The sequence below is a fragment of the Crocuta crocuta genome, unplaced genomic scaffold (assembly GCF_008692635.1).
Source record: "Crocuta crocuta isolate KB4526 unplaced genomic scaffold, BGI_CrCroc_1.0 scaffold255, whole genome shotgun sequence".
NCBI classification, from domain to species: domain Eukaryota; kingdom Metazoa; phylum Chordata; class Mammalia; order Carnivora; family Hyaenidae; genus Crocuta; species Crocuta crocuta.
This window is the reverse complement of record NW_027530670.1, coordinates 1,974,899-1,985,459: the sequence shown is the minus strand read 5'-3', so window position 1 is coordinate 1,985,459 and position 10,561 is coordinate 1,974,899.

Genomic DNA, 10,561 nt, shown 5'->3' with positions numbered 1-10,561 from the left:
TGCTATGCTCATCCTCCCTTGTTTGATGGCTCAAGTATCCTTTCCCCAGAACCTTCCCTGTCTCCCAGGCCAAGTTAGTTATCTCTCCCTTCTTTCAGAAGCTGTCGTGACACGGGCCACACTGAGTTATGACTTTTTCACAGGCTGGCTCCTGACTCTCCTCCTCTCTGTGAGAGTTTTTTAGGGCAAGGACTTTGCTTCATTTCTTTTATAGCTCCCTTGCCTTACCCTACATTAGACACTCAACATACAATGGAGAGATAGAAAGGTGGGGAGGAGGAACAGGAGTTATGTAAGGAGGGAAGGTGGGAGGGAGAGATGAATTAAACCATTACTTTTTTCCTGCTTCGGCCACTAGACGGCTATCAGGGATGTTTTGTGGCATCTGGACTTTTGATAAACTCTTTCATAACTTCATCTGTGCCTGTGATGGAAAACTGTGTTCGGTGCGGTGCTACTCAGCCGTTTCGAGAACTGCCCCCAAAGATCACTAAATAATGGTAGTCTGATAGGATGTGCCCAGTAGCCAGCCACAGGGCTCTGCTCTGGGCCATGTTATGCTCAATGTTTAGCCAACAGAATGGTCATCTCTCCTTTTAATTGGCATTATTACTCCTTGGCAGAAGTGGCACTGAAAAAATGTCACCCCACGTGCTACACTCTGGCACCTGCAGAACCTCTCTGGTCTATCAGGTGTCGGAGTTCTCCCCAGTAAAGAGCACCCCTGACCTCAATCATGTGCCTAATTCCCAAGACAGAGACCTTCCAGTGTCTCCATGAACCGCACCCCTTTACTTGTTGCCTCCTCCCCTACTTCTGGCAGCACCTCTGGCCACCACCTGCTCCACCCGGAGCTCCCCAGGTGGGGAGGAGCTCCCGCCTCTAGGCACTTGCTTTGTCTCAGTCTGAAGTGTCCTTCCTCTGTGTCTCCACCCGGCTGAACCTGAGGCCCAGCTCAAATAATTCTGCTTCCCTACACCCCAACCTGACCCACCAAAAGCCTTCTTCCTTGGTACTCTTGCTTCACTGCGGGCTGTCGCTCTCCTCATGAAGGTGGAGGTTTGATAAGTGTGGCCAGTGAGGTTTTCTATGTGCTTGCAGGAGAGGACACATCGAAAGTGGCCATGACTTAGGAAACAGAGGTCTCTTGTGCCACGTCCTGCTCAAGAACCTGCAACAGCCCTTTGTGTCGCACGTCAAGGCTTAAACTCTTCCATTCAGCTTCCCATTTCCTAACCCCACCTCAACTCCAAGCCCACTCCATTTCCATCCAGTGCGCCCTCTTGCGTTTCAACCAGTCGAGATTCCAGACTTCCTCCTATGCCTGTAAGGCCTCCCTCATATCTCCGGCTATTCTTTCTGCAGGAATCAACTCAGTATCAGGTTCCTCTCTGATATTTTGTGCCACGCGGGCCGCCCCTTCTTCAGAGGGCTCACAACATAATACTCATTCGTTCATTCTTGCCACGTATGCTTATACTGATGTGTATTCCTGAGCTACCACAGAGCAGCCACCCTGCCCCAGATGCAGAAGAGCTGACTTGAATTCTCTCCTCCACACCATCTGGCTACATTACAGTGTGCTTTATTTCTTCACCTGTAAAGTGGGGGACATTAACCTATGCACTCCCAGGGAGATTCTGAGACACAATACAGCAAAGGAGGTGACGTGGATTTTATAAGCAGAACAATTCTGTTTGGGGAGTTATCATTGGCCCTGTTAGGGGCAAGTTCCCAGAGGGTACAGACCTATGGCCTCAGGAATTTAGACTTTCCACAGAGAGCAAGGAACCCTTGATAACTCCCTTTAAAACCTCTTCAGACTCGAAGAAGGGGGGAAATGGTGGGGGAAAGGGAGAGAGGCAAACCATGAGAGACTCTTGAATGCTGACAAAAACTGAGGACTGATGGATGTGGGGGGGAGGGGGGATGGGCATGGAGGAGGGCACTCGTGGGGATGAGCACTGGGTGTTATGTGGAAACTAATTTGACAATAAACTATTTGTAGAAAAAAAAAGAAAGAAAGAAACATTAAAAATTTTTTATTTTAAATTTAAATTAAAAAAATAATTTGCTAAAAAAAATTTAAAAAAATAAAAAAAATAAAACCTCTTCAGACTCAAGGGCATTATTTTGCTGCACAAAGGGGCTACTGAGGAGCAGTGGGGGGTAGGTGGAAATGTGAGCATTCCCCTAGGGAAAAAAAGGCAACCAGAGGCATAATGGGGATCTGCTCATCACCCAGATGGGTCAGAAGCCTGGAACCTAAATCTATTGTAGGACTCAAAACTGTACCTCTTTCTCTGTATGGAATTCTTATCATTGTATATCTCCCTGCAAAAAATAAGCCAGCAGGGCTTGAAGGTGAACAGGCCCGGCAGAGTGCAGGAAGGAGTGAGGAGAACAATATGGTGCCACATGCTTCGAAGTGCTGCTGGTGGTGAGGGCCACCAGAGACAAGGCCAGTGGCAGAAGGTAGAGCCTGAGTCCTGCTTGACCTGAGGAGGGCCTAGGACTTGCACTGCAGAGGCCTTGGAGTCCCTGAGAGGGCAGATCATGCCACTTTCCCCCCTTATATTCCCACTTTAACAGGTTCTGATCCTGAGTTAAGCATTGGTGGGCATCCGATGCTGGAGCGGTGGGAAAAGAGTATGTAGTGACAGCCCCCTGCCACATGTCTCTGGGGAGAGGACTCAAGGGCTCCTAGAATGTAGGGAGGGTGACCTCTAAGATTCTGTAGCAAAGCCCCCAGTGAACAGAGCCAGATGAAGTTTGGAGCTCAAGTTAGAGGCCCTAAGTTAAAGAAAACAATGTTAGGGCACCCCCCCCCCATGTGATTAAGATAAATATAACATCTAAATTGCCAAATAAAATTATATTCTTGAAAGAACCCTATATATAATATGCTGAAATTAAGATCACCCCTTTGTAGAGAGTCTTTTTTTTTTCTTCCTTTTGGTCTGGGGCCAGAGGGGAAGAAGACAAGGATCACAATGGTCACTGTTGGCATCATTTCCTGGAGTCAGAGGGGCCTGAGCAGGGGCCTCCCTTCATAGAATCACGCTGCTTCGGGAGACAGTGAGTTCCTGTGTTCCAGGCATAGCCCACATCATAATACTTGGAGGTGATTTCTACCGCTCTCTCTTTGGGCACCCGATCATGAGCTCAAGGATTCAGGCTCAAAAACTCCAGAACCACGAAGGGTTCCAGAGAGCTCTGTGACCCTGACCCGGTCCCCACAGGGCATGCATGGGCAAGCCGTAGATTTGGGCAGGGGCCTTTTCAGCACTGAGGCCCCAGAGGGGCTGGTGGCCACCACTGAGGGCTGGCTGCTCTCCTTAATCCTGAACACTTTCTCGCCATCCAACTCTTCAGCCTGAGCCTGTCCTGTGCAGTCTCCATCAGGCTCAACTTTCCTGAACTCCCTGGGATGTGTGGCTGGAGATAGAAGAGCCTCAGGTGCCTCTACCTCCTCCCTTCCCAGTAACCTGAAAAGGCTTCTGTGAGGAGCCACTGTCTGAGGAGGACGAAGAGCAGGGTCCCTCTTCAGCTGGGAAGTGCACAGTAATCAGTTTGAACAGGGAGGGAAGAGTAGCCCATTTCATTGCAGGGAAATAGGATTTTTAAATCATTTAAAAGGCTGTGTCAGCTCAAAAATGGCTTGTGGTGGAGCCTCAGAGGGGCTGGTAATTAGCTCTCGTGTCTCTAATGAAAGCAGAGGGACAGGAGGAGGGGTCACTTAATGAATACAGGGATTAGCTTCCAAGTAAGCCCTGGGTAAACAGGCAGGTGCAGGGGAAGGGGTGGAGGACAGGTCTGGGCCAGCGGGGCCCCTGGCTGAGGGGCAGCCAGCCCATGGGGACTTGGAGAAGGGGTCCAGGGTCTCCTGAGTCCCACAGAACCAGTGGGACCCTACTTTGTGCAAGGTTCCCTTCACTCCTTCACTGTGAGAATCGAGGGGTAGATGGTGGCCTGATGTCCCGAGGCTAGAAGCAAGGGGCTTTACCATCAGCCACATTCTGGAAACCCACAGCCTTGCATGAAAGCCCAGGGTGAATCAGGGAATTATCACAGGACACACAAAACAACCCTTCCTCCAGGGGCACCTCGCAGCGTGTGCTGTTGGCAGCAGACAGGGGCCCCCACACCTCTGTGCCTGGGTTGCACAGTCATGAGAAACCCACCTGCTTTGGCTTGTTTCTGGACCCCTGGAAGCAGGAAGGCCCAAAAGGAGCCCTGAGGCTAAGCCTAAGCCTGGAGTCCCTTCCCCCCTCGGAACAGGCCAGCAGGCTGAAGGCAGTGAGGTCTGGAGGAAAGGGAAAGAAGGACGGGTCAGGTCAGCCCCATTGTCCCGTGGCCCCCTGGGCATTGCCAATTCCTGCTTTTACAACAAATCCTCTTTTCCCCTGGAAAACTGGCCATGCAGAGTCTGCAGAGAAACTACTTCCTTGGTACCTCCTCTGCAGAGGGCAGTAACTCCAAGTGTCCAGAGTAATCAGGCTAGCATCCCTAGAAACCACGATCCAGCCAATATATCCCAAGTTAGTGGCATCATGGGGCAGGGAGACTGGCAATGGCAGCCAAGAACCCAAGCCCGGTTTCTCGGCACTTTAAGGAATAACGTTTCTTATCAACCTGGAAAACAAAGGGAGAGAAGCACTGAGCAGACATCAGGATTGAGCGGCTCTTCCTTTCCTCCACGCACTGTGTGCCCAAGCAGGATCCCTGGGGGGGAATGAAGGGCCCTGGATGCAGGGACATGGCACCGGGTCAGGCCGAGGGCCAGAAGCTCCCAACCTAGTCTGGCTTCACTGTGGCCCTGTTCGTCACTCTGGACCTCAGTTTCTCCAAAGCAACCCCATTAGATAAGATGGTCATTAAAGGTGGGCAAGAAAAGATCATTCTTTCCCATTCTATCTAAAGCAGGCCTCCTTCCAGCTACACCGCACTATCTTTAGCTCGTTACTGATCTATTTATTCATGGTCTGTCTCCCCCACTAGACTGTAAACCCCACATGGGGAAGGACCGTGTCTGCCTTCTCTTCTGGGATTTCCACACCTCAGCACCCACCACCATGGCTTGCATGTAGCGGGCTGGCTTCCTGACTGACTGAATGCTGATGCATCAGGGCCTGCCTCACCGATACATCCCCAGCCGCTGCCTCCGATGGCATCATCTGGAAGAGCCCATTCCACCCAGCACTCTGCATAGGCCAGGTCCAGGCCCAGCAATAGGCTCAGTTAGGATGTACTGCGAGGGACAGAAGTGTCCAAGTCACTTACTCTTCTCTCTCTCTTCTCTCCCTCTCTTACTCAAGGACTACCTTATCAGCAGGGGGCTGGGCCATAGAGAGAAACAGGAGCAAATTGGGGGATCTAGGGGCTCTGTCATGGGTACCACCTGCTGATGTACTCCCAGGTCTATCCCCATGCAGGGGCTGTCTCTCAGTGCCAGTTTCATGTGGGAATTACCCAATTGGAATCTGGAGTCAGACCAGGCCTGAGTTCAGATCCAATTCTATTACTTACTAGAGTTAAGTCATTACTTACTTTGAGCCTCAGTTTCTTTAGCTGTAAAATGGGGATGATGATAATATTCTCACCTCCCTCAGAGTTACTGAGCAGCTTAAAGGGGCTGGGCATGTTTTTATGTGTGAAAGCCTGCTTCATTTGTCTGCCGGTCTGTTTCCGCCCCCCACCAGTCCCAGGGACTCCTTTCCAGGGAGCATGTGCTGATGCCCAGAAGCAGCTCGTGGGGCGGGGCAAGAGGCTGCTCTGGGGAGCCCGGGCCTCCTGCAAGGGGACCCCAGGCCCCAGAAGTGGCAGGCCTGACGCTGGTTGTATGAAGTCAATGCTCCAGCAGCAGCTACACGTTCTGGTGTTTACCACAGGCCAGCTGCAGTTGTGAGTAGGTGCCATGTAACGACTCATTTAATGCTCAGGGCAGTGCTGAGGGTGGGTACTCTCAGCAGCCCCCTTGGAAAGATGAGGAAACTCCTCATCTATAAGATGAGACTGAAGTCAGTAGCTCAAGGTCATCCAGCTGCCAAGCAGAGGAGCAGTGGTCTGAACCCATGTAATCTGGCTCCTGGCCACCTGCCACCACAGTGCCACACTGTCCTTTGCCGCCACAGCTGCCCTCACTCCATCCCTCCCCTGCAGTTAGATTCTTCCCAGACCTGTTGCCCACTCCCTCTGCTCTCCTGCCCTGTCTCATCTCTTCCCATCTGTTCCTCTCTCTCTCTTTCTCCATCTCCCCTGTTTCCTTCCTTCTCCCCTCTCTTACTCTTTCTCATCTTTCCCTCTCTGTTCCTCTATCTCAGGTAACTGCCTCTATCCCTTAGCACCTCCAGACTCTGAAAGACAGAATTGCACCTGCCAGAACCATAGGAAGCCCCAGGTCCCAGTGGGGTTCCCCACTCTGTTCACAGAGCAGACTCAGGACGTAAGAGTGTATCTCAAGCCCTGGGCAGGAGCCCCTGGACCTGTTCCTCTCCAGAATCTAGCTGTGCCCCCAGATAAGGCAGGACGCCGAAGGAACAGAGACCCCAGTCCTGTGCCACAGGCAGCCAAAGGGCTCCTGTGCCCCTCAGGGGCTCACGCTTTTCCTGCAGAGGCCACAGGTCTGCAAAACCCAATGCCAAGGGGACGGTCTGGAGACTGAGCTGTTGTATTGGGCTCAGAGCATGTAAGCTCAGAGAAGAGAGGTCCAGGCAGCACCCACTGGAAGCCTTGGGAAGGTGAGCAGACTGGGGGTCTAGAGAGGAAGAAACTGGTGTTTGGAGGAACTCAGCAGAGCACAGAGGATTTTTATCACATTTCATAAAGGGGAAGGAAGGTGCCCTAGAATAAAAAAGCCACTTGGGAGAGTCCAAAATACTTGAATCCAAGTCTGTTTTCCTTCATTGGAAATAGGCTTTAAAGCTAATCTCTCTCTGTCTGAGCCGCAGGTTTCTTTCTTCCCTTAAACCTGCCCTCCCACTTCCACCTCTTTCTTTTCCTGCAATAGAAGTTCCGTAGTAAAGGGCCTTTCCCTCTGCCCTGCGCCCTGATGGATGTCCTGAGCAGCAACTGCATTCCCCTTCCTGGGTCTGCTCCTGAGCCCCTGGAGAGGGAGGGTCCTGAGGGGAGCCCCAGCAAGGGAGGGCCCCTGCTCCATGAAATAAGCATAGGTGGTGAAAAGGAGAAACCACACGGTGGAAAGAAGTGTGAGGTGAAATGTATGTGAGCACAGGACCCAGACCAGAAAGAAGAGGTGCTGAGTGCTGGAGACCACGGGGGCCCCTGGGGGAGCTCAACCTGGTGGCAGGAACACGCAGGAGCACAGAGGTGCTGCTAAGTTGGGGGGGTTATTGCTGGGTGACAAATATGGCACCAACAAGGAGGGGGCTTGAGAACAATCTACTTTGTGGGTTCCAAGAGTCTGAGAGACCTGGGACACCCCTCACCTTCATGTCTAGGGGGCAAGAGACCCCACCCTTGTTGAGACAAGGCAGGATGAAAGTCTGACCCAGAGGCAAGGATGAGGTTTGTTCAGGAGATTCTGGTTAGTGCTCTTTAGCCGGGTGTGTGTGTGTGTGTGTGTGTGTGTGTGTGTGTGTGTGTGTGTGTGTGTGTGTGTGTGTGTGTGTGTGTGTGTGTGTGATCTGATTGTCTTCTCAGGATAAACTAGGCTTGACCAACTACTTTTCTAGACAACTGATCTTCACATCAGCCCATCTTCAGTCGTTGACTTTTAGGCAAAACTGTAGTTGTAGAGGTAACACAGAGGTTCGGCACAAGGCATCTTTCCTGAGTCCCCTCACTTGGTGGCAGCATCCCTAGATGGGTGGTGCTGGGAGCACTCTGTGCCACATGTAGTCAGTCTGGCTGTGACGATCACTGGCGGCTTTGAGAGAGACAGCAATTGCCTTCAGGCAGAGGTGAGACTTCCTAGGCAGGAATGTCATGTGGGCTCTGCCCTGGACCCTGTGGGGTCTCATGATGTGGGCACAGTTTCTGGGACCAGGCCTAGGAGAAGAGAGGATCCATGTGGGATTTCATGATCAGCCACACAGCAGTGTCAAGATTGGAATCAAACTTCTTTCCACACACAGACTACGTGGTCCAGCTTCAGGCCAGGGAGTGGGCGCACAAGCAGGTGCCATACTCCATGGGTCCCAGTCCCCTTGTTAGGGTATCTCTGACACGGGCCACAAGGAACGCAGGGAGGGAAGATGGGGTCCCAGGGGCTGGGTGGAGGAAGAGGGGACTGCCCAGCTACAGTACAATGCCCGTCCACATTGCCACCACCCACGTGGCCCAGGCTGAGGCTCGAGTTGCTGCAGCCTCTAACTTCATGGTCAGTACTTCCTGTCTCTCCCCTTCCCTAATCTTCAACGGTCCTGCAGCCCCAAGGAGAACCAGGTCAGAGCCATTCATGCCCTACACTTAACCAAGTTTCTCCTGTGCCCCTGTGGTGGGGGACTTCCTGGGTCAGGCTCTTCTTGGGAGCCCCTGTGGCATTCACCCCTGTGGCATTCCCTGGCCCCAAGTAGTCACCATGGCCTGCCCTGGTTGCCTGCTACAGGGAGAGCCTGGTTTCCTCTCTACCCTCCCTGCCCTTCTATTGGTTCAACACCTGCCACAGCCAAGGCCTGTGTGGCCTCTTCTTGGGGGGCAGCTGTGGACTGCTACAGGACTTCCTGGGTGAAAGCCTCTTGCTCAGCTCCTCATGACATCCAGGACGGTGACCCCAGCTCACGCAGGCCCGGTACTGGGCCTCATGACTATCCTGGGAAGCAGACCGTCCCCATTTCCCAGATGAGGACAATGACACAGCAGTAAGTGGGGCCGTGGTGCTGGATCCGGCATGTTCCATGGCATGCTGAACTGAGGAAGCCCCCTGGCAGGGTCTGCAGTGGGGAGAGCAGGGCTGGGGTGGGGGGCCTCCTAGAAGGCCAGCTCTGCTCTCAGGAGCTTTCAAAGGCTGCCTGCCTGATGTCGAGTCTATCTCATTGTGAGTGAATTAATTGTTGTGCAACCTAGAGCGGTGAGACGAGTTAATTACATAATTACTGCAAAACGACATGCTATTTCATGGCTGCAATATGGGGACTCTGTTGGAAACAATTGTAATTGCCCAGAAACTGCATTCGAGTGGCTCCGTTATCTCTCGATAACCATGTAATTAACTTGTGTTACAACTTCATCTGCAGTAAACTCTGAAGTTAGGAGTTGGGGCCCTTGGGGTGGGGGCACAGCCATCCTTGATTGAAGGGCCCAGGGAGGGTCTGGTGCTGGGGTCTCTGCTAACCATTTGCTTTTCCAAGCCGAGTGAGAAAATTCCTCGCAACAGGTTCTGGCTCTCAAACTCTCGCACTCAAACCCATTCACCAGCTCACACGGCCATGCACAACCACTCAGCGCCCTAGTCTCAGTCACACCAGACATGTCACACGAAGATTCTCACTGCAGCCAGGCTCACTGGCTCTCTGCCCCTCTCCTCCATCATACATGTGGGTGCAGCTTCGTCACAGAAGGTGGTTGCCCAAAAGTTGAGGACCCCAAGATCCATGACCCTAGCCATCTCTTCCCATGGGCTGGGCCACTGGCCACAAAACCACAGCATGGAGAGGTGGCCTCTTTCAAGTGCCCAAAGGGCCCAGTCACCACCCCCAACTTCACTCAAGGTGGAGGGGCAGGCCTGGGCCAGAGTGAGGTGAGGTTCCGGCCCAGGAGCAGGTGGGGCTTGAAGCAGTGGGCAGGCTCCATCAGCCCTGGGGTCTGGGGTCAGGGTGAAAACTCTCTGGAGAAGGAGGAGCAAATGCCTGCTGGTGGGGGGAGTCTGTCCATACAGCTTTCCCCGTGCAGGCTTTGGACCCAAGGAGTCCCTATTTTTAATACCGCTCAGTGGCACGTTCACGGTCCCAGGCTCTGTGCTTGGTGCTGTGGCTGCGGCCAAAAGAGAGACAGCGTCCCTGCTGCCCAGGGCAAGCCTGGTCCAGCTGGTGGATGCAAACCACCCTGGGTGTCTGCCTGGCTGGCTGTCCCTGCCTATTTCTGCCTACACCCCCGTCTGCTGGTGTGTCCGTCTCCTCCCTGCCAGCACACGTATCTGTCTGACTGTGGGTGTCTACTGGACGGTCTGTCCCTGACTCTCTGGAGTTGTTGAAAGTGGCCTGCATCCGCTGACGGGAGCTGGCCTGTCCCAGGTCTCCCTGCGGTGTCCATCCTCATGGCAACGTGCTCCATTTGTTTTCCTGGCTTTCTCCCTCCTCCTCAAGGGCAGGGACTGTGTCTGATCCATGATTCATCCGCGTGTCTGGTGCTTGCAGCATGGGGCTGAGACAGAGTGGATTAAGGTTTGCTGAATGAATGAATGAGAGCCTCCAGCCTGTGTGGGCTGAATACAGGCAAGCAGGATTGTTCTTGCTCCCCCAGAAGAGCAGAAAGGCGGGCCCCCAGGTCAGGCCCAAGCTGCAGGGAGAAGACAGCAAACACTGTCCATCACCCTGGAAGGGAAGACGGCTTTAAGGACGGTATTCCCATGGTAGGGAGCTTAGGATTTGGGGTCCTACTG